Raw genomic sequence first — 24,900 nt, 5'->3', positions numbered from 1 at the left:
TACCTCCCCTCTGTGTGTATATACTGAGGATAATCTACCTCACCTCTGTGTGTATATATACTGAGGAGAATCTACCTCACCTCTATGTGTATATACTGAGGAGAATCTACCTCACCCCTCTGTGTATATACTGAGGATAATCTACCTCACCTCTGTGTGTATATATACTGAGGAGAATCTACCTCACCTCTGTGTATATATACTGAGGAGAATCTACCTCACCTCTATGTGTATATACTGAGGAGAATCTACCTCACCTCTATGTGTATATACTGAGGAGAATCTACCTCACCTCTGTGTGTATATACTGAGGAGAATCTACCTCACCTCTATGTGTATATACTGAGGAGAATCTACCTCACCTCTGTGTGTATATACTGAGGAGAATCTACCTCACCTCTGTGTGTATATACTGAGGAGAATCTACCTCACCTCTGTGTGTATATACTGAGGAGAATCTACCTCACCCCTCTGTGTATATACTGAGTAGAATCTACCTCACCTCTATGTGTATATACTGAGGAGAATCTACCTCACCTCTATGTGTATATACTGAGGAGAATCTACCTCACCTCTGTGTGTATATACTGAGGAGAACCTACCTCACCTCGATGTGTGTATATACCGAGGGGAATCTACCTCACCCCTCTGTGTATATACTGAGGAGAATCTACCTCACCTCTGTGTATATATACTGAGGAGAATCTACCTCACCTCTGTGTGTATATACTGAGGAGAATCTACCTCACCTCTAGGTGTATATACTGAGGAAAATCTACCTCACCTTTGTGTGTATATATACTGAGGAGAATCTACCTCACCTCTGTGTGTATATACTGAGGAGAATCTACCTCACCTCTGTGTATATATACTGAGGAGAATCTACCTCACCTCTGTGTATATATACTGAGGAGAATCTACCTCCCCTCTGTGTATATATACTGAGGAGAATCTACCTCACCTCTGTGTGTATATACTGAGGAGAATCTACCTCACCTCTATGTGTATATATACTGAGGAGAATCTACCTCACCTCGGTGTGTATATACTGAGGAGAATCTACCTCACCTCTGTGTGTATATATACTGAGGAGAATCTACCTCACCTCTGTGTATATATACTGAGGAGAATCTACCTCACCTCTGTGTGCATATACTGAGGAGAATCTACCTCACCTCTGTGTGTATATACTGAGGAGAATCTACCTCACCTCGATGTGTGTATATACCGAGGGGAATCTACCTCACCCCTCTGAGTATATACTGAGGAGAATCTACCTCACCTCTGTGTATATATACTGAGGAGAATCTACCTCACCTCTGTGTGTATATACTGAGGAGAATCTACCTCACCTCTAGGTGTATATACTGAGGAGAATCTACCTCACCTCTGTGTGTATATATACTGAGGAGAATCTACCTCACCTCTGTGTGTATATACTGAGGAGAATCTACCTCACCTCTGTGTGTATATACTGAGGAGAATCTACCTCACCTCGATGTGTGTATATACCGAGGGCAATCTACCTCACCCCTCTGTGTATATACTGAGGAGAATCTACCTCACCTCTGTGTGTATATACTGAGGAGAATCTACCTCCCCTCTGTGTGTATATACTGAGGATAATCTACCTCACCTCTGTGTGTATATATACTGAGGAGAATCTACCTCACCTCTATGTGTATATACTGAGGAGAATCTACCTCACCCCTCTGTGTATATACTGAGGATAATCTACCTCACCTCTGTGTGTATATATACTGAGGAGAATCTACCTCACCTCTGTGTATATATACTGAGGAGAATCTACCTCACCTCTATGTGTATATACTGAGGAGAATCTACCTCACCTCTATGTGTATATACTGAGGAGAATCTACCTCACCTCTGTGTGTATATACTGAGGAGAATCTACCTCACCTCTATGTGTATATACTGAGGAGAATCTACCTCACCTCTGTGTGTATATACTGAGGAGAATCTACCTCACCTCTGTGTGTATATACTGAGGAGAATCTACCTCACCTCTGTGTGTATATACTGAGGAGAATCTACCTCACCCCTCTGTGTATATACTGAGTAGAATCTACCTCACCTCTATGTGTATATACTGAGGAGAATCTACCTCACCTCTATGTGTATATACTGAGGAGAATCTACCTCACCTCTGTGTGTATATACTGAGGAGAACCTACCTCACCTCGATGTGTGTATATACCGAGGGGAATCTACCTCACCCCTCTGTGTATATACTGAGGAGAATCTACCTCACCTCTGTGTATATATACTGAGGAGAATCTACCTCACCTCTGTGTGTATATACTGAGGAGAATCTACCTCACCTCTAGGTGTATATACTGAGGAAAATCTACCTCACCTTTGTGTGTATATATACTGAGGAGAATCTACCTCACCTCTGTGTGTATATACTGAGGAGAATCTACCTCACCTCTGTGTGTATATACTGAGGAGAATCTACCTCACCTCGATGTGTGTATATACCGAGGGGAATCTACCTCACCCCTCTGTGTATATACTGAGGAGAATCTACCTCACCTCTGTGTGTATATACTGAGGAGAATCTACCTCACCTCTATGTGTATATACTGCGGAGAATCTACCTCACCTCTGTGTGTATATACTGAGGAGAATCTACCTCACCTCTGTGTGTATATACTGAGGAGAATCTACCTCCCCTCTGTGTGTATATACTGAGGATAATCTACCTCACCTCTGTGTGTATATACTGAGGAGAATCTACCTCACCTCTCTGTGTATATACTGAGGAGAATCTACCTCACCTCTATGTGTATATACTGAGGAGAATCTACCTCACCTCTGTGTATATATACTGAGGAGAATCTACCTCACCTCTATGTGTATATACTGAGGAGAATCTACCTCACCTCTATGTGTATATACTGAGGAGAATCTACCTCATCTCTATGTATATATACTGAGGAGAATCTACCTCACCTCTATGTGTATATACTGAGGAGAATCTACCTGACCTCTGTGTGTATATACTGAGGAGAATCTACCTCACCTCTATGTATATATACTGAGGAGAATCTACCTCACCACTGTGTATATACTGAGGAGAATCTACCTCACCTCTATGTGTATATATACTGAGGAGAATCTACCTCACCTCTGTGTGTATATACTGAGGAGAATCTACCTCACCTCTGTGTGTATATACCAAGGGGAATCTACCTCACCTCTGTGTGTATATACTGAGGAGAATCTACCTCACCTCTAGGTGTATATACTGAGGAGAATCTACCTCACCTCTGTGTGTATATATACTGAGGAGAATCTACCTCACCTCTGTGTGTATATACTGAGGAGAATCTACCTCACCTCTGTGTGTATATACTGAGGAGAATCTACCTCACCTCGATGTGTGTATATACCGAGGGGAATCTACCTCACCCCTCTGTGTATATACTGAGGAGAATCTACCTCACCTCTGTGTATATATACTGAGGAGAATCTACCTCACCTCTGTGTGTATATACTGAGGAGAATCTACCTCACCTCTGTGTGTATATACTGAGGAGAATCTACCTCACCTTTACGTGTATATACTGAGGAGAATCAACCTCACCTCGGTGTGTATATACTGAGGAGAATCTACCTCACCTCTGTGTGTATGTATACTGAGGAGAATCTACCTCACCTCTGTATATATATACTGAGGAGAATCTACCTCACCTCTGTGTGTATATACTGAGGAGAATCTACCTCACCTCTGTGTGTATATACTGAGGAGAATCTACCTCACCTCGATGTGTGTATATACCGAGGGGAATCTACCTCACCCCTCTGTGTATATACTGAGGAGAATCTACCTCACCTCTGTGTATATATACTGAGGAGAATCTACCTCACCTCTGTGTGTATATACTGAGGAGAATCTACCTCACCTCTAGGTGTATATACTGAGGAGAATCTACCTCACCTCTGTGTGTATATACTGAGGAGAATCTACCTCACCTCTGTGTGTATATACTGAGGAGAATCTACCTCACCTCGATGTGTGTATATACCGAGGGGAATCTACCTCACCCCTCTGTGTATATACCGAGGAGAATCTACCTCACCTCTGTGTGTATATACTGAGGAGAATCTACCTCCCCTCTGTGTGTATATACTGAGGATAATCTACCTCACCTCTGTGTGTATATATACTGAGGAGAATCTACCTCACCTCTGTATATATATATACTGAGGAGAATCTACCTCACCTCTGTGTGTATATACTGAGGAGAATCTACCTCACCTCTGTGTGTATATACTGAGGAGAATCTACCTCACCTCGATGTGTGTATATACCGAGGGGAATCTACCTCACCCCTCTGTGTATATACTGAGGAGAATCTACCTCACCTCTGTGTATATATACTGAGGAGAATCTACCTCACCTCTGTGTGTATATACTGAGGAGAATCTACCTCACCTCTACGTGTATATACTGAGGAGAATCAACCTCACCTCGGTGTGTATATACTGAGGAGAATCTACCTCACCTCTGTGTGTATGTATACTGAGGAGAATCTACCTCACCTCTGTATATATATACTGAGGAGAATCTACCTCACCTCTGTATATATATACTGAGGAGAATCTACCTCACCTCTGTGTGTATATACTGAGGAGAATCTACCTCACCTCTGTGTGTATATACTGAGGAGAATCTACCTCACCTCGATGTGTGTATATACCGAGGGGAATCTACCTCACCCCTCTGTGTATATACTGAGGAGAATCTACCTCACCTCTGTGTATATATACTGAGGAGAATCTACCTCACCTCTATGTGTATATACTGAGGAGAATCTACCTCACCTCTATGTGTATATACTGAGGAGAATCTACCTCACCTCTGTGTGTATATACTGAGGAGAATCTACCTCACCTCTATGTGTATATACTGAGGAGAATCTACCTCACTTCTGTGTGTATATACTGAGGAGAATCTACCTCACCTCTGTGTGTGTATATACTGAGGAGAATCTACCTCACCTCTGTGTGTATATACTGAGGAGAATCTACCTCACCCCTCTGTGTATATACTGAGGAGAATCTACCTCACCTCTATGTGTATATACTGAGGAGAATCTACCTCACCTCTATGTGTATATACTGAGGAGAATCTACCTCACCTCTGTGTATATATACTGAGGAGAATCTACCTCACCTCTGTGTATATATACTGAGGAGAATCTACCTCACCTCTGTGTATATATACTGAGGAGAATCTACCTCACCTCTGTGTATATATACTGAGGAGAATCTACCTCCCCTCTGTGTGTATATACTGAGGAGAATCTACCTGCATGCTTACCATTGATGAAAGAGTGTTGGGTGGCTGACTGCTGTTAGAACAGGGAAGGAAGTTTTCAGCGGCCCAGGTATAAGTGGGCCTGCACCCGGTTCGCTGACCGCCCGATCCCAGGTGCCTCGCAAGGAGTACCTAGGCACTATCATCCCCCAGCCAGAGAAACAGTCTGAGTGACAGTGGGCTGACAGTAGAGAGTGTGCATGCGCGCTCCACGTTGTCATGGCAACAGGACGCTGTCCTTTAGAGTAGTGTTTGTATATCTCGCACAAAGTGTATTTGGACAGAGATTTGTTGAAAGCCCATGCACAAAGTTGCCCTTACATCATAAAACATTTCATACATATGTAAAGGCTGATCATTAAAACAATAACAGAATGCAGAATAAATACAATGTAGTAACTATTAAAATTAAATGTATAATAAAGCATGAATATTAATATAAGGCCGCCTGCAGACGAGCGGAAATCCCGCCGCGGGATTTCCCGCGGGATTTCCGCCGCTGAAAGTCTGCATAGGAGTGCATTACAATACGCACTCCTATGCAGACGGCCGCGGTTTGGCCGCGCGAAATCTCGCGCGGCAAACAAACCGCGGCATATTCTAATTTTCTGCGGGGCACGCACTCACCCGGCCGCCGTCTCCGGTCGGCGCATGCGCCGGCTGCGCGGCAGCCGGCACATCAAAGAGCCGGGGCCGCCAGGCGCGGGTGAGTACGCGCTCGTCCCTGCAGGCTCTGGGGTCGGATCGCGCGGCGAGATTTCTCGCTGCCGGATCCGACCCGCTCGTCTGCAGGCGGCCTCACTTTATGGTTCAAAATGTATTTATTCATTTTTCATTTTAACAAGAATATAGGATTATATCGTCAGGGGCCAGTAACTCTGGCCACGTTACAACATCAAATCAATTATGTATTTTGACAATAAACTGTTATTAACTACTATCTGTCTAGCTCTTGCTTGCAATCAATACAATACACCTAATAATAATCTGTAAACCATTTAGTATTATCAACTTGATATATAAGTAGTCTAATTTTCAATTAGGGCTCTAGTAAAGTCTAGAGTCGCGTAACAAATAAAGAGAAGACATAGTAAAGAGAATAGTATAGAAAAAGGGGGGGGGGAAGAATGAACGGGGAGAGAGGGGGGGAGGGGGGGGGGTTGACTGACCTGTCAATCCTTCCAATCCGATCTGCTCTGTTTGTCTCTAGTTAACTTGAAGTATGCTGGTCCTGGGGGCGGGGATTGTTCCACTTTGGACCCAGTTGGAGATCTCCACCGTATTTCGTTGCGTGGTCCAAGCACCCCATGTCGCTAGGTATTTGTTGAGACGTATTTCGTCTCTGGCACATAGTTCCTCCATGTACCCGATCTCGTCTAGTTTTTCTATCCACATCAACCTGGAGGGAGTCGATGACTCTCTCCACTTCAGTGGGATCACTTGTCTGGTCGCCAGTAGAAAGAACTTTAACAATGATCTCTTGGTCCTCGCCAGCGACCCCGGTATCATTGATAATAACGCCATTTCTGGTGTTAGCTGGATAGTTTCCCTGCTGATCCAGGAATATAGGGCTCCTATTTCTTGCCAGAGGGGACCGATCATTGTGCACGACCACCAGATGTGAGTGTATGTGCCCCTCTCCTTTTGGCATCTCCAGCAGGTGTCCGAGTACTGGGGGAAGATTCTGGCCAGCCTCTCTGGTGTTTTGTACCATCTCGTTAAGATCTTATAGTTGAGTTCTTGGTATTTGCTTGCTATATTCATTCTATGCGTTAGAATGTAGGCTTTCCTCCAATCCTCCTCGGCGGGTGAGTGGCCCAACTCCCTTGCCCATTCTCTTTCTAGTGCTATCCCACACCTTCCCGTTTCTGCCTCCATCATAAAGCTATAAAGGTTGGTGATTTTACTTTTTGCTTTAGAGTTGAGGATAAATTGTTTTTCAAACGTTGTGGGTGCTGACCCCACCGACTGGACATCTCCCAATGATCTGACATAGTGGCTCAATTGTAGGTACTGATACCATGCTCCGGCTGGGGGCCCCCGATCCCCCAAGATCCCTCTCAAGGTTTTTATGCCCCCCTCTATGATCATATCCCCCACTCTGGGTATATCTCCGGGGCGGTCCTCTGCTAACATATCTGTGAGGGGTGTACCCCTGAGAAATGTCGGTATATCCACATTGCCCACTAGTGGGGTTAAGGGACCTGGTTTCTTGATCAGGCCCATCCCGGAGGCTATTCCCAGCCACACTGAGATTAGTTCTTCTGTGAATGGCGATAGTCCCAATTTCTTGTGTTTCCCTTTACCAGGGATCCACACGAGGCCTGCACCTCTGTATGGGGCCGAGTCTTGTTCCATTATTACCCAGCGTTTTTGTGGCTTACTATTTAACAATTCTAGTATACGCCGGGTCAGAGTAGCTCTGTAATAGAGCGCCATATTTGGGATCCCCATACCTCCTCTATCTTTTGATCCTGTGAGGGCCTTCCAGCTGCGCCTAGGTTTCCTGCCTCCCCATATGAACCTCATCATCAGTTTCCTTATTCTGTTCATGTAGGTTCCCGGTAGACGAATAGGCACCGTCTGCAGCACATACAAAAACCTGGGGAGGATGTTCATCTTGATTGAACTAATTCTACCAAACCAAGAGAGGGGCGCGCTGCGCCACCTATCCAGGTCCTTTTCTAGTTTAACTATCAGCGGTTGGTAATTTTTTTGGAACAAGTCTTCTGTTTTAGGGGTAATATTTATGCCCAGATATTTAATTCCTTCCTTCTTCCATCTGAATGGGAAGGAGGCTTTCAGTGCCTCCTCTTCTATATCTGGGATACTGATATTTAGTATTTCTGACTTGTTCAGATTCACTTTAAAGTTGGATACTTGTCCAAATTTACGGAATTCGTCAAGGATGCAGGGCAAGGCCACCCTCGGATTCGAGAGGTATATTAATAAATCATCTGCATATAGCGCGACTTTTTGTTCGTTTTTTGCTACTTGTACCCCCCTGATGCTGGGGTTGGCCCTGAGTGCATTCGCCAGGGTCTCCATCACCAGTATATATAAGTACGGTGACAGGGGACAGCCCTGCCTCGTGCCGTTTCTGATCTGCACCTGCTGTGAGAGTCTGCCGTTCACCCTTATCCTCGCCGTCGGGTTGCTATATAGCGCTTTAATCCATCCCAGAAATCTGGGGCCTAGTCCTACTTACTTTAGGGTCATCTCCAAGAACCCCCAGTCAACCCTATCGAACGCTTTTTCTGCGTCAATAGATAGCAAACATAATGGTGTACCAGACTCTACCGCTCTCGAGATCAGGGCCAAGGTCCTAACCGTATTGTCCCCTGCCTCCCTTCCCGGCACGAAGCCCACCTGGTCTGCATGTATTAAGTTGGGAATATGAGCTTTTAATCGATTCGCTATTAATTTGGCAAATAGTTTGGTGTCTATATTGAGTAAGGAAATTGGTCTGTAACTCCCACAACATGACGGGTCCTTACCCGGTTTAGGGAGGACCGTTATGATCGCCTGTAGGGCCTGTGCCGGGAAGGGGGTTGTCCTGGATACTGCGTTAAACGCTTCCAGCATCAGAGGGGCCAATTTCTCCATACAGATCTTGTAGAAGCGAGGGGTGAGACCGTCAGGTCCCGGGCTCTTTCCTATTTTTATTGTGGCAATTGATTCTTTTAATTCCTGGAGAGTGAAGTCCTCTTCCAGGGCCCCCGCCTCTTCACTCGTTATGTGGGCGGTGGAATTTTCGGACACGTATGTGTTCTTTGCTGCATCAGGGTTTCTATTGGAATCTCCCCTATCCCCTGCCAAATTATAGAGTTCTTGATAATATGCTTGGAAGCTTTCTAAAATTTCTGTATTATTGTGGACTATCCCCTTCCCGGGTTTGTGGACTTCAAATACGTATGTTTGTGATTCCCTGGGGTTAAGGGCCCTTGCTAACCCTTTACCACATTTGTTCCCTAGCTCGTAGTGTAGTCCCCTGTATTTGTCCCTGCGGCATAATGACGCCTGATCCAGAATGCGTAAGATATTAATTCTGATCGCGGATATTTCCGCTGCTTTATCATCTGTGGGTGAGTTTTTATTAGATGTTTCTAGACTGCTGAGCTGCGTCAATAGTTCCTCTAGCTTTGCATTCCTTGTCTTTTTTAAACGTGCCCCGTGGGAAATAAAAATCCCTCTGAGAACACACTTTAAAGCCTCCCACTTAATCGGTGCGGGTGTGGGGTCGTTTTTATGGGTATCTATAAAGGAGTCTATTGACTGTTGTATGTCCTGCAGACAGGCCCCATCCCCCAACAGGTTATCATTGAGTCTCCATGTGAGGTTCGATCTATCAGCTTGTCCCCAGATGAGGGACCCCCAGACCGGAGCATGGTCAGACCACAAGAAGGGACCCATAGACGCTGATGGCCTTCTATCTAGTAGCCCATGGGAGACAAATAGATAGTCTAATCTATGGTAGCTGTTATGGGCGGGGGAATGGAAACTATAATCCCTCTCGCTAGGATGTAGTGTTCTCCACAAGTCCACTAATTTGAGGTTTGCTAGTTCTAAACGGAGTCTATGCCTAGCTGAGGGGGGAACCCCTGACTTACCCCCCGAGGAGTCTTTTGCCGGATCCATGGTTAGGTTGAAATCTCCGCCGAGGATAATGGAGGAGCCACTCGCGAAGACTGCCAGGTCCCCCAGCACTCGGACCCCGAACCTTTTCTGATCCTGATTGGGGAAATAAACAGTTGCAATTGTTATTATGTCATTGTTTACCTGGATCTTTAGGAACACATATCTCCCATTTTTATCCGTTTCTGAGGAAATCAGTCTATGTGGGAGGTTTTTATGAATTGCTATTGATGTGCCGCCCGCTTTTTTATCCGGGTGTGGGCTGTGGTACCACGTAGTGTAGTGGCGGTATCTACATTTTGGTATTTTGGTATCCTGGAAATGTGTCTCTTGAAAGAGGACAATCATGGCCCCCCTCCGGTGGAAGTGGTCCATGATCTGCCCCCTCTTGGCAGGCCCGTTCAGGCCTCTTGCATTAAAAGTGCAAAAAGTGATGTCAGCCCTAGTCGCTACAAGTCTAGATAAATGCTGTCTGTTAGTGGTTGCAGGTCAGTCAGGTTGTGGTAAGGGGAGAGGGGTGGGTTGGGTAGAGGGGGAGAGGGCGGGGTTGGGAAAAGAAGAGAGAGAAGAAGAAAGAAAAAAGGTTCGTCGAGAAGAACCTTGCGCAGTAACGAACTACTGCGTGGAGTATCAGGGAGAACTACTGGCATGTTTACTGCCAGGGTTCACACTACGTGTGACTGGTCGCCCTGTGGGAGGGACGTATAGGTACCGGCCAAGACAAGTGCCGAGCTCCCACGCCTCCCCCCAAAACGCGACCATTACGCAGGTGCTACAGCCCATCATTGGGCCCTGGTCCAAAGCTCTCGAGGCACCGGTCATCTTTTGCTAGCTGAAAAAGAAAAACAACGTTATTAACTTGAACTCTGTTTTCGTATGGGTTGGTCTGGTACTCCATGTTGGAGTCTCAAGTAATGTCTTTCTCATGGAGGTAAACCCATCCGCTCCCCTGGACGCCGAGGGAATGTCTCTAGTCTGACTCGTCTCCTCCTCCAATAACACCGGAGGTTTGAGAGGAGTTGGCGGTCTGGTAGTTCCCAAGCTGTTTCCTGTGTGGGTTAGATACATAGTCCTGTAAATACAACGGGTATGTATAGCAGGCCATACGTTAGTGCATGGTATGTTGGGAGCTCTTGCAGTAGTTTAAGTGTTCCTGTCTGTCATCCTTTGCTTCTCCCGCCTTGTCTTGGGACATGCACTTTGCCACTGTTCCTGTGCTGTGGGGGCCAATACCGTCGGAACCGTGGGCCAGTCTGGTAGCGCTATCATTGGTAACTGGAAGGTACCTAGGAAATTGGGGAGGTCTCCGATTGATCGAAACACTGCGGATTTCCCCTCTTTTCTGGCTGTTAGGGAGAAAGGAAACCCCCATCTATACGGTATTCCTTTGTTTTTCAAAGCTGTCAATAGGGGTCTTAGGGCGCCTCTCATCCGCAGCGTATGACGTGCTAGGTCCTGCAGTAGGACCATGGGTCTGCCGTCGTGTTGCAGCTCTCCTCTTTCTCTAGCCTTTCTCAGTATTGCGTCTTTGTCTCTAAAGAAATGGACTCTACAAATTACATCTCTCGGCCGGTTGGGGTCCACAGGTTTTGGCCCTAGGGCCCTGTGGATCCGATCTATCTCGATGGTGTCCCCTGTTTTGCGGTTTAACAGCTGTTGAAAAAAGGCTTGCGCCCAGGAGTCCAGGTGCTGACCTTCTATCTCGTCTGGGAGGCCCCTTATTCGCAAGTTATTACGACGGTTTCTGTTTTCTAAATCGTCGAGATGTGTAATGATACCGGCGATTTGGTCGGCTTGTGCCTGAATGGCCTGTCTGTGTGTTTCTAGTATGACCGCAGCGCCTTCCTGGACTTCCTCCACTTGCACTATTCTGTGTCCTAGGTGCTGTATGTCATTGTGGATATTTTCTAGCGCTGTTTTATTAGATGTCTCAAGCCTCTTGAAGAACTCATCAAGTTCATTCTTTGTTGGTATGGCCATAATACGACTCTTCCAAGCCTCTTCGCTTATGATTGCAGGGGAGCCGTTAGATCTCCTATGCAGTGGGCTTTTTGTTGCACTGTATGCAGGGGGGTGGAGCCAGGCAGGACTATCACCCCCATCTGCTGTGGGAGACTGTAAAGTAGGTTGAGGAGAGCCATGTTCTGGGCAGGGACTATCACCCCCATCTGCTGTGGGAGACTGTAAAGTAGGTTGAGGAGAGCCATGTTCTGGGCAGGGACTATCACCCCCATCTGCTGTGGGAGACTGTAAAGTAGGTTGAGGAGAGCCATGTTCTGGGCAGGGACTATCACCCCCATCCGCTGAGTGAGCCTGCAGGATAGATTGGGGGGAGCTATACTTTAGATAGAGGCTTTCACTTCCATTAGCTATGCCAGGCTGTAGAGTGTGTTGAGGGGAACCATGCTTGGAGCTGGGGCTGTATTCAGTGTTACTCACTGTTCCTCCGTGTCCTGGATCCTCCTCCTGCAGCGCCTGCTCGGCGGTATTCCGGGTCTGCGGACTTCCCCTCCCGCTGCATTTGCCTCCGTTCGCTCTGCCCCCGCTGTTTGTGTCTTCTATCTGCCCTCCGGGCGGCTGCCGAGGCTCCGCGCTCCTCTGCTGCTCCGGTGTCTGCAGTCTCGTGGGAGCCGGCGCCATCTTGGATGCGGCGGCGGCAGCGGCTTCACCCCCGCCGCCGAGGAACTTCTCCAGTGTGCCCCTTCTGCCGGCCGGCGTGCAGGACAGGGACCTCGGTACCTTCTTCTTGCCCATGTGGCGTCCGGGGACCGGTTTTGCTTACTTGTGGTGCCTCTCAAGTTGCAGGTAGGGAGGTAAACGCGGGAGCTCGCTTAACCTGCGACTTATCCCGCCATCCGCCAGCCACGCCCCTCGCGGCCTCACTTTAAAAGCAGCATGTAAAAACCTGGTAACTACTTATATTTACACTACCGTTCAAAAGTTTGGGGTCACATTGAAATGTCCTTATTTTTGAAGGAACAGCACTGTACTTTTCAGTGAAGATAACTTTAAACTAGTCCTAACTTTAAACAAATGCACTCTATACATTGCTAATGTGGTAAATGACTATTCTAGCTGCAAATGCCTGTTTTTTTTGTGCAAAATCTACAAAGGTGAATAGAGGCCCATTTCCAGCAACTATCACTCCAGTGTTCTAATGGTACAATGTGTTTGCTCATTGGCTCAGAAGGCTAATTGATGATTAGAAAACCCTTGTGCAATCATGTTCACACATCTGAAAACAGTCTAGCTCGTTACAGAAGCTACAAAACTGACCTTCCTGTGAGCAGATTGAGTTTCTGGAGCATCACATTTGTGGGGTCAATTAAACGCTCAAAATGGCCAGAAAAAGAGAACTTTCATCTGAAACTCGACAGTCTATTCTTGTTCTTAGAAATGAAGGCTATTCCATGCGAGAAATTGCTAAGAAATTGAAGATTTCCTACAACGGTGTGTACTACTCCCTTCAGAGGACAGCACAAACAGGCTCTAACCAGAGTAGAAAAAGAAGTGGGAGGCCGCGTTGCACAACTAAGCAAGAAGATAAGCACATTAGAGTCTCTAGTTTGAGAAACAGACGCCTCACAGGTACCCAACTGGCATCTTCATTAAATAGTACCCGCAAAACACCAGTGTCAACATCTACAGTGAAGAGGCGGCTGCGGGATTTTGGGCTTCAGGGCAGAGTGGCAAAGAAAAAGCCATATCTGAGACTGGCCAATAAAAGAAAAAGATTAAGATGGGCAAAAGAACACAGACATTGGACAGAGGAAGACTGGAAAAAAGTGTTGTGGACGGATGAATCCAAGTTTGAGGTGTTTGGATCACAAAGAAGAACGTTTGTGAGACGCAGAACAAATGAAAAGATGCTGGAAGCATGCCTGACGCCATCTGTTAAAGGGGTTGTCCCGCGCCGAAACGGGTTGTTTTTTTTTTTTTTAACCCCCCCCCCCCCCCCCCCCCCGTTCGGCGCGAGACAACCCCGATGCAGGGGTTAAAAAAACAACCCGCACAGCGCTTACCTGAATCCCGGCGGTCCGGCGTCTTCATACTTACCTGCTGAAGATGGCCGCCGGGATCCTCTGTCTCCGTGGACCGCAGGGCTTCTGTGCGGTCCATTGCCGATTCCAGCCTCCTGATTGGCTGGAATCGACACGTGACGGGGCAGAGCTACACGGAGCTACACGGAGCCCCATTGAGAAGATAAGAAGACCCGGACTGCGCAAGCGCGGCTAATTTGGCCATCGGAGGGCGAAAATTAGTCGGCTCCATGGGAACGAGGACGCTAGCAACGGAGCAGGTAAGTATAAAACTTTTTATAACTTCTGTATGGCTCATAATTAATGCACAATGTACATTACAAAGTGCATTAATATGGCCATACAGAAGTGTATTGACCCACTTGCTGCCGCGGGACAACCCCTTTAAGCATGGTGGAGGTAATGTGATGGTCTGGGGTTGCTTTGGTGCTGGTAAGGTGGGAGATTTGTACAGGGTAAAAGGGATTCTGAATAAGGAAGGCTATCACTCCATTTTGCAACGCCATGCCATACCCAGTGGACAGCGCTTGATTGGAACCAATTTCATCCTACAACAGGACAATGACCCTAAACACACCTCCAAATTGTGCAAGAACTATTTACAGCAGAAGCAGGCAGCTGGTATTCTATCGGTAATGGAGTGGCCAGCGCAGTCACCAGATCTGAACCCCATTGAGCTGTTGTGGGAGCAGCTTGACCGTATGGTACGCCAGAAGTGCCCATCCAACCAATCCAACTTGTGGGAGATGCTTCTAGAAGCGTGGGGTGCAATTTCACAAGCTTACCTTAACAAATTAACAGCTAGAATGTCAAAGGTGTGCAATGCTGTAATTGCTGCAAAAGGAGGATTCTTTGACGAAAGCAAAGTTTGATGTAAAAACAATGTTATTTCAAATACAAATCATTATTTCTAACCTTGTCAATGTCTTGGCTCTATTTTCTATTCATTTCACAACGCATGGTGGTGAATAAGTGTGACTTTTCATGGAAAACACAAAATTGTTTGGGTGACCCCAAACTTTTGAACGGTAGTATATGTCTGACTAAACTAGTACACTGCATATAGAAGGTCGAGTTTAATCCAAAATATTCTTAAAACCCTCATTAAGCCCCGTTATACATACATTTCACGTTTTCTAGGTTTTTCGAAGTGGTCCTCGGTGTTTGGTGGGATCTGCTCTATGGGGCTGACGGACCATTGCTGCATTGTGTGGGACACTGTGTTTCATAAACCCGTTTAACACATGGCTTCTATGTTTGTTTATTCTATGAAGTAACATCTGAGTGGTATGACCCATGTATGGCCATTTACAGCCGCATTCTATCAAATAAATTACAAAGTCATGAAAAACCCAATATTAACCCCTTAGTGACCAACCATACGTGTTTTTACGTCCTGGATGTCTGGTCTCTAATTTCCAGGGCCATAAAAACACGCTCGCCTTGTGGATAAAAGCCATAGGGTTTTGGAGTGTGACAGCTCCCTGCTATGGGCTGCCGGAGGTAGGCGATAGCCTTGAGCTGTCACTAAGAGCCGCGGTGTGCGACTCCCAATCACGCAATCGTCGTTATCCAATGGATAACAGCGTTCGCATAAAAGTTAAAAAAAAGTTGAATAAACTTAAAGTTTCATCTTCCCTAAAGGATAGGATATGTGCGGGGAGATGAAACTACTCACCTCCGTCCTCCATGATGTCCCACAGCGTTCTGGTCCTGCAAGCACCTGAGGCCGTCTTCTGCATTGGATTCCAATGTATCAGTTCACATGGTCATATTCTTGTGATGTAAAAGCGCCCAGCCAGCCCAATACAGCGAGGGCGTTTTTACATCGGGCCCAAAATATAGTCCTGGAACTATCTTTTGGACCGGAATATGTTGGCCGCTGTATGGGCTCCTATGGGAGCCCATGACGGCGTCCGGAGGTCGGATGGAGTTTAGCAGCATCGTTGCTAAACTCCCTCCCTCTGCTCTTCTAGCTCTGCCCCTTGTCCACAGCCAGCAATGGAAGGAGACAGTGCGGAGCTAAGCGCCGCCGCGTCCCGTCCTCCTCCCATTGCAAAGAGCGAGCGGGGAGGAGAGCAGTGTTGAGCCTGCGAAGGGGAGGGAGGGGAAATGGGCGACGGCATGGTAGCCTCGGCGTATATGCGTCGGGGCCCATGCAGTATGAACGGGCACACAAACAATAGATTTGTGTGCCCATTCAGGAGCTTAAAGGGGTTCTGTCACTAAAAAAGAAAAATGCTCTACTTATCTATTCCTCCCCCATCAGTCTACTTACCAGATCTTCACCTCCCTTATCTTCTCCTGTCTCCTGCAGTCCAGGGGCTCACTTCACCTCCAGCTGCCTGATTCTGCTCCTTCCTGTGAGGTTACCATTAGGTTGGCAGTCTGCCAATGTACATTACCACAGCTCACAGGTCGGCAGGAGGACTGCCTATCTTCTTCAGAGATTGCTCATGCGAGCTGTCTCTGAAAAAGATTACAATTCCTTCCTAGGCAGTGAAGCTACAGCACCGGGATATGACCTTCACTGACCCAGTAGGAAGGAGTTTGTGATAAAACAGCCTTCATAACAAGCTGGGCCCAGCCTGCGGTGAACTGATCTGGGGCACGGGAATAGCTCAACCAGAAGAAGATGTGATAAGGAGACAGACAGGGAAGGAATAGGTAAGTTGAGATAATTTTTCTTTTAATGACAAAACCCCTTTAACGCCACAGATGGTAGCGTATACTGGCCGACCGTGAAAACGGTGGCTGGTATATGCCCGTGGGAAAGAAGCCTTAATCAGAGGTTTCGGATAACTTTTTCTCATTAAACGTTTTCTTCTGATCCTGCTTTGTGCCATAAAGTCGTCTTCTCTTCTGCAATTCCATCTAATCCTATAAAATTAGCTGAAAGGCGATGTCTAGCCATTCCTTATAGTGTGCATAGTTCAGAAGACAATTATTGTCCACTTTCTTAAAGAAAGTTTTCGTAGTGATCCCATCATCTTTAAGTATTAAATCAATACGAACATCTGAACTCTTACAGCTGAATACGAGGTTCCAGGAGATTCCGTTAATGTAGGTAGTAAAATTCGGAAGTCTTCGGCAGACCCGTCCCAAATGAATCAAGGAACCTTGAGTATAAGACAATCCTGCTCCATGGGTGGTTGAAAGTAATAAACAAGGACTTAAACATGCCTGCGTAAGGATTGGGAGTGAAATTTGTCCCCCATAGCGCCCCCAGGTGTCTGGAAAAAAAAGTTTGGCATCAAAGTTAAAAAAAATTTTCTTAAGAGTAAAAGAAATACTATCCAGACTAAACGGTCTCTGATTCCTGAGGTCGTGGGATCTGCTTCAAATTTAGGATGACATTGCTTCAATATCGCGATCATGTAGAATGTTAGGGGGCCGAAATGTCTAAGGTGGCCCACTGAGAAGAGGGTTTCCGTATTATACTCAAGGTTGCTTGTGCTGCTATCTTGCTATGATGCTACTATGCTATTTCAGCCTCTGGATAGGCAGGGTCTTCTCTATTGAGCTGATCTGAGCTGATCCTATGTGGTCTCTGTAGCTCGGTGTAGTTCAGCTCCTGCCGATTGCTCCTTACTCTCGGCTACCTAGCCCTCACATTGGCAGCTGTGCAATTGGATTCGGTGCATTACTATCAACTACACTCCTAGCTTTGAGCTTCTTTCTATAAGTGTGATTCAATTTAGGTAAAACCATCCGGTTCTTGATGAACTTTGTATATAGGGAAACGCGTCGAGCCACGAAATGAAATACAATCATGAAACTAATCGTAAAACTGAACTTTTTCACGAATCGTGATTTTGGAACAAATTTTTCTATCGATCATTTTTAGTAAAGTGAGCCAAGAAAATAATCATAAAAGTGAATGAATCATAAATCCTATTGAGATTAATGGCGCTCGGGGTAAGGGACGTTGATTTGTACAAGAGCTTTACTAATTAATTCGCTCACACTGCTCTACCAATAGTGGCCTGAATAGCGCTACATCTTTCATGGGGGGTAGAGTCGCCCCTAAACTCACATCGACTATCACTATAAATAAAGTCTGCTGCTTCTGCGTTGAGTGTTTTTGGTAGGTCCCCCTTCCTTGTCCATAGTCTCTCCCTTCCAGATTTTCTATCGGGGTTTTCTTCCACCTTAGAAATATATATATTTATATACGTGTGGATTTCAATGCGATGAAGGGCTTCTGCATATGGGCGGATTTGATTGGCAGCATCCGGGGCCGGCGGCTGCCCTCGGACTCCACAGCCAATACTGCCCATAGACCCGCTGCTGCCTGCAAACGAGCGGAAATTTCCGCTCATGGCAGAAAATTCGCAGCATGCTGCATTCTGTACGGTTTTCCGCACAACAACAGCTTTCATTGAAGTCAATGGAAGACTTCTGTCCAGCAGCCTTTCCGCAGTGAGCACTGCAGAAGGGTCGCGGGATCGCCGTCATCGCCTAGCAACAGCACTGCTTTATCTGTACTGCGCATGAAAAAGAAGAACCCAGCTGGGCATATATACAGCTAAAGCCCTCCCTGATGGACTCCCTGATGGACTCACTAACCTCTCTCTCCTGTCTCCTCTGATGAACTCGCTGGACTGACTGCCTGTCCCAACTGCCGTTCACAGCGTACGCACGCTTTCTATTTCTCTCCTCCCGTGCGCAGCTCTGGTGTAACTAGGCAACGGGCGCTCCAATCACAGGCTTCCACGTACTGTCACCTCATGGCTTCACAGCCTATCAGGTTGCTCGGCTCATCTCTGCTGCTGTCCTATCAGGGATGAATCTGCCGGCAACCAATGAGAATTAACTGATTGCCAGGCAGATTATTAATAGCTCAGTTGCAGGGCAGGTTAACCCCTGCTTGCCCTTCAGAAATTAAATGCCGCCAAGTAATGACACAGGGGCTTTTGTAGGACCCATTTATGGGCCTCCACAATGTACCTAATCTTATTCTCCTAACCTCCCAGCGTCTTACAAACTTCAGATTTATCACAACCGTTCTTTACATCCTAAATAGGAAAAGCAAAGCGGTCGCATCTTGATTATTCATTGCTAAGCGCAAAAGTAAGCGACCCCCTATGTAATGTAACTAATGACACATCAGTACCGCACAAACGGGAAATACTGAGAATAATCTACCTCGCCTCGATGTGTATATACCGAGGAGAATCTACCTCACCTCTGTGTGTATATACTGAGGAGAATCTACCTCACCTCCATGCGTATATACCGAGAAGAATCTACCTCGCCTCCATGCGTATATACCGAGGGGAATCTACCTCGCCTCTATGCGTATATACCGAGGGGAATCTACCTCGCCTGGATGCGTATATACCGAGGGGAATCTACCTCGCCTCTATGCGTATATACCGAGGGGAATCTACCTCACCTCTGTGTGTATATACTGAGGAGAATCTACCTCGCCTCTATGCGTATATACCGAGGGGAATCTACCTCACCTCTATGTGTATATACCGAGGAGAATCTACCTCGCCTCCATGCGTATATACCGAGGAGAATCTACCTCGCCTCCATGCGTATATACCAAGGGGAATCTACCTCGCCTCTATGCGTATATACCGAGGAGAATCTACCTCACCTCTATGCGTATATACCGAAGAGAATCTACCTCGCCTCCATGCGTATATACCGAGGGGAATCTACCTCGCCTGGATGCGTATATACCGAGGGGAATCTACCTCGCCTCGATGCGTATATACCGAGGGGAATCTACCTCGCCTCGATGCGTATATACCGAGGGGAATCTACCTCGCCTCGATGCGTATATACCGAGGGGAATCTACCTCGCCTCCATGCGTATATACCGAGGAGAATCTACCTCGCCTCCATGCGTATATACCGAGGGAAATCTACCTCGCCTCTATGCGTATATACCGAGGGGAATCTACCTAGCCTGGATGCGTATATACCGAGGGGAATCTACCTCGCCTCGATGCGTATATACCGAGGGGAATCTACCTCGCCTCCATGCGTATATACCGAGGGGAATCTACGTCGCCTCCATGCGTATATACCGAGGGGAATCTACGTCGCCTCCATGCGTATATACCGAGGAGAATCTACCTCGCCTCGATGCGTATATACCGAGGGGAATCTACCTCGCCTCCATGCGTATATACCGAGGGGAATCTACCTCGCCTCGATGCGTATATACCGAGGGGAATCTACCTCGCCTCCATGCGTATATACCGAGGGAAATCTACCTCGCCTCCATGCGTATATACCGAGGAGAATCTACCTCGCCTCCATGCGTATATACCGAGGAGAATCTACCTCGCCTCCATGCGTATATACCGAGGAGAATCTACCTCGCCTCCATGCGTATATACCGAGGAGAATCTACCTCGCCTCCATGCGTATATACCGAGGAGAATCTACCTCGCCTCCATGCGTATGTACCAAGGGGAATCTACCTCGCCTCTATGCGTATATACCGAGGGGAATCTACCTCGCCTCGATGCGTATATACCGAGGGGAATCTAGCTCGCCTCCATGCATATATACCGAGGGGAATCTACCTCGCCTCGATGCGTATATACAGAGGGGAATCTACCTCGCCTCCATGCGTATATACCGAGGGGAATCTACCTCGCCTCCTTGCGTATATACCGAGGGGAATCTACCTTGCCTCGGTATGCATATACAAAAAAGCTGTAAAGTACATAAGGAAGCGACCATGGACTGCAGGGATGGAGCATGCCTTTAAGGCTAAGAAGGGGCTGCAGCCTACATTCTGGGGGTAAATTGAAATATAAAATGTGGAGTTACCCTTAGTGCCTCATGCCCACGGCAGGGGAGGACTCCGCTAGCGGAATTTTGCAGCAGAGTCCGCCACGGCGCCCCCAAAACCCTCATACTTACCTCCCGGATCCGCCGCGTTATTCCCGTCCCTCGAGCCGGCGTACAGTACAGCGCATGACGCACCGGCAGTGCAGGATGACGCAGACGATGGTGGGCGGGGATGCGTATTCACGCGATGCTAGTGTGACGGCTGGCTTCCATTGACTACAATGGAAGTCGTACGCACGTATTCCCGCGGCAATTAGAGCATGCTGCGGTTTCTTTCACGCTGCAGAATTCCGCAGCGTAAACATTGAGCTATTAGGTTCATGATTGGTCAACAAAGAAATGTTAGTGGTTATTTAGTTAGTTTCCTATTTCGAATCTCTTTCTCCGCTTTGAGAATCCTTGCTGTTGGGAATTTGTCGCGTCTTACAAATTCTGGGTGTGTTTTACAATTTAACAGGGATTTCCATGATGTAGAAGTCCTAGCACTAAGATCGCCTCTAACAGCGGTCAGCCGCTCAACACTATTTCCCTGCTGACCATCAATGATTTCTGATAAACTTCAGTTGCGGAATATTAATTGTTTTTATCTAATACCCAGGATTGGTTTCCAGCTGTTTGAGAAAGAATCCTGGAGCCTCGAAACGCGTTACTAGCTGCATATAAATAAGGTCTTCTGTTGTTCATCATCATGCTATTTTCTCATCCTATAGCTTTCGCTTTAAGGCCCGTTTACACGCAAAGATAATTGTTCAAAAGATTTTGAGAGATTGTTTTGCATAAACTGCTAATGTCTATTAGCAGTTTATCACCTTAATCTGCATGTAAACGAGCCTCCTGGACCTGTATGCAGGTGGTTTGTTCTCTGTTTTCAGCTCCTTTGTTCTGCCGCGGGGCTTCAAGCTGAATACAATGTAATTGGCGCTCCCATGGACACCAAACACAGCATGCAGTTTGTGTTATCTTCTCTCCGGCTGAACGATCGATGTTATGCTCACCTAAAAATCATCGTTCAGCTGAAGAGTGAAAGATGGGAGCATTTACACGCAATGATTATAACTCAAACAATGGCCTGATAGTGATAATCATTGCGTGTAAATGGGCCTCCAGTCCTAGTTTTTTATCGTTTTTCTTTCTGCAGTTTGACTAATGACATGTTTCTGTCTCGCTACTCCCTTATGTCTTGTTCGTTATCTCTGCATTTGACAAGTGCATTTGATTACATGTGACACACAGGCAGAGCTGTAGGAGAGGGGTAGCAGAAAGCAGAGAAACCCCACCGGTATACTAGTCATGTTCTGGCACTAAACATTCTTTACACTTTCTTTCGATACTTTTTTTTAGTGGGAGTTTTTCAGGGTGTTTTGGGGGAGTTTTTTTTTTTTTTTTTTATAAGACTGGGTTCACACAGGGCGGATTCCCGTCGGAAATCTCGCGGTTTGGCCGCAGCAAAAACGCGAGATTTCCGCCGGGAGAACCACTGCGGTGGCTTTGAAGCGGCCCGGCCGCTTGCTTTTCCGTTGCGGCCGCCGCAGCCGCAGTTTCAGCCGGATTTAGCGCAGCGGATTGGCCGTCCCGTGTGGACGAGATTTCTGAGAAATCTCGTCCACATGGCTGGCTAATCCCGAGATTAGCGGCCGCGGGCGGATCTGCCCTGTGTGAACCCAGCCTAACAAGCAATTTTCCTCTGTTACAGATATTTGATGGGCTTGTTCAGGATTTTTTATTTTTTTTCCAAACAAGCCCTCATACACAAAAATGCAAACAGTCAGCGGCACTCACAAAACCCAGCTATAGACACTGGGGGGAGCTCACCACCTGGGCTCTATATTTGCACACTCTCACCAGGATGTGGAACTTTCATCCAGAAACCAAACATGTAACTGATCTTCAGAGTTGGAGCAACATGTGGGGTACAGAGGAATAAAGGTCTTCACAAAGCCATCTTAATCAAATGTACACTTTATGTCCCTCCATAGATGACAGACAACGTTTGGACCGTTATCAGTGCAGAGTTACACATTGGCAGGTGACCTATAGAGACTTCTATCGTTACACATGTGCAGGTTCAGCCTCCTGTGATATATAGAAGTGGGTCAGGGGAAGCCTTTAATGAACGCCCCTCGTATGCAGTCTACTCAAAGCCACTTGACAATTTGATTGGTCCCTTTGAAAAATAGGGTTTTGGGACATTTTCTTTAAAATTGTAATGAATTGTTGCTAAACTGATAAGACTTTGCAGCCCAGAAAAAAAATGGACATTTACAATATTATGCCAACATACAATGGACAGATGGGAAGTGTTATCTAGTAGCTATCTTATGTAGTACAATTAGGTCGGATTCACATATTTGCGCTTGCAATACGCAGAGAACAGAACCCATTGATTTCACATGTCTGTATTTAACCAGCGCATATTGGTGATGCAAAACAAACCTCAGCTAACTCTAATTATTGTGCAAAAGTCCCCATAGAAGTCAATGGGGGTGCGCAAATGCCTGCAAAATACGCTAGGAGGCGTAGGAAACTGCATAATTGTGCAGGAAAAAGAACAAATCTGGAACACATTTGACTAATGACCCATGCTTTTGTGCGTGGAAAAAAGTAGAGTAAAATACGCCGAAGCGCGCAAAAAAAAAAATTAAAAAAAATCACTGCTCATTATGCAAATACATTTCACTTATGCGCGCAGCTACACATGCGCTCCTGTGACGTCGGTCTTATTGGTGGAAACATTCTATATTTAAAAATGGCTTTTCAAAATTTTCTGAAAGTTGAATTTTTATTTTTTTTTTACAAAAAATGAAAAAAATAAAAGCCACAATGTACCACTAGGGGCGCTATTACTCATGTGCCGGCAGCCATTGGTACATGAGGTTTACTGATAATTGCCAGACTGAACCTGTTATCTCGTTCGCTCTCCTGTTTATACCCGCAGATACATCGCTGCTCGTTCATTCTTTCCCAGTCGCTGTATAAGTGAATGAGAGGAAGAGAATGAGCGCTGTTTAACCGAACAATTAGCGAACGAGACAACTATTATAATAATTCCATCTAAAAGCCCCTCAAGTAAAACCATCCCAGCGTTATCAACACATAAAGGGCCAGAGGTCAGAACTGAGAGATGAAGCCGTGTCACCAAGGCCAAAACTAGCTGCGGGGGAATGGAGGCTGCGCCTGGTAGAAGCCCCTGCAGCCCCCTCACCTCACTACTGGGCTGCCTATTATAGCCGGGCTGGTAGTGATGTCACAGGATGGGCGGGGCCTCCAGGAGATGCTGGATCCTACTGGGGTAAAGGACCTGTGATGATGTCATGACCATGTGACCAGTCACGTGTGTGGGAGGAGTTTCTTGAAGTTCTCTCCTGATGAGGTCAGCAGGTAGTAGAGGTGTGTGCGCTGCATGAGTCTGTGCATTGGGCTGTATGACGGTCAGTCCAGGTCAGTTAGAGGTAACCGTCCGTGTGTCAGCACTGCGGCGGCTGCATTTATCTCCTGCCGTTAGTTGCGCCTCGGATACCAGTTTGTCAGATGTGGAATGAATCGCATATTGGAGAAATAGATAAAATCCCGGTTCTTCATGGCTGATCTTTGCTGCGGATGTTTTGCTGTGATGGTCCGGAGGTATTTTGGTCCTCCAGCTGCACCGTAGTTATTGCAGACAATGTGCAGCACTGATATTAGTTGCAGTTCCATCACTGGTGGTTCCAGTTCTTGGATGCGGTGTATTATTAGGGAGGTGCGGTGTATTATTAGGGAGGTGCGGTGTATTATTAGGGGGGTGCGGTGTATTATTAGGGGGGTGCGGTGTATTATTAGGGGGGTGCGGTGTATTATTAGGGGGTTATGTGCTCTGACCGCCCTCGTCGGGGCTCCCATGTACACCGCCTGCCTAAGGCCACCTGCAGACAGGCGAAAATTCCACGGCAGGATTCCCCCGCAGAATTTCCGCCCGTACACACCTGCGTAGGATTACATTACAGCACACAATCCTATGCAGACAGCCGCGGTTTGTCTGCACGAAATCATGCGCAGAAAACAAACCGCAGCATGCTCTAATTC

At 46.7% G+C, this 24,900-nt stretch overlaps 1 protein-coding gene across 1 annotated transcript in view; it reads right to left on the bottom strand.

The window, feature by feature from the left end:
• LOC136620118 (zinc finger protein 420-like) overlaps positions 1–24,900 on the bottom strand; it is a 401,871-nt gene that overhangs the window by 330,275 nt on the left and 46,696 nt on the right. The gene's annotated exons all lie outside the window — the stretch shown is intronic.

The sequence above is a fragment of the Eleutherodactylus coqui genome, chromosome 3 (assembly GCF_035609145.1).
Source record: "Eleutherodactylus coqui strain aEleCoq1 chromosome 3, aEleCoq1.hap1, whole genome shotgun sequence".
In the NCBI taxonomy this organism is placed as follows: domain Eukaryota; kingdom Metazoa; phylum Chordata; class Amphibia; order Anura; family Eleutherodactylidae; genus Eleutherodactylus; species Eleutherodactylus coqui.
The sequence above is the reverse complement of the archived record's forward strand: the minus strand, read 5'-3'. Positions and strand labels throughout refer to the sequence as shown.